Genomic DNA, 362 nt, shown 5'->3' on the forward strand with positions numbered 1-362 from the left:
TTTGGATATTGTTTTTTTTTTCTCTTCATTCACTAAGTCACAACTATATTTATAGGTTAGCTGTCGATTTGGACTGACGGAAACGGTTCTTTCAGTGCACCAGAAAATGTTTTTCTCTCGAGGACATCTGACGATGTGTTTCTTTTCCTCTTTGTTAGTTTCTGTTTGTTTCTTTTTTCATTTTTTCAAAACACGTACCACGCAAAAAACGCTACGTACATACTTAACTTGTATCTATCAACCCGTTTTCTCTTTTTTTTTTTCTTTTTTTTGTTGTCATTCAGTCGAATTCGAAGCTTCAAGGTCAACGATGCAATAAAATATATGAATTTTTTTTTCATATAGCAGTCAAACTCAATTAA

Source organism: Habropoda laboriosa, unplaced genomic scaffold (genome assembly GCF_001263275.1).
Source record: "Habropoda laboriosa isolate 0110345459 unplaced genomic scaffold, ASM126327v1 scaffold204, whole genome shotgun sequence".
NCBI classification, from domain to species: Eukaryota; Metazoa; Arthropoda; class Insecta; order Hymenoptera; family Apidae; genus Habropoda; species Habropoda laboriosa.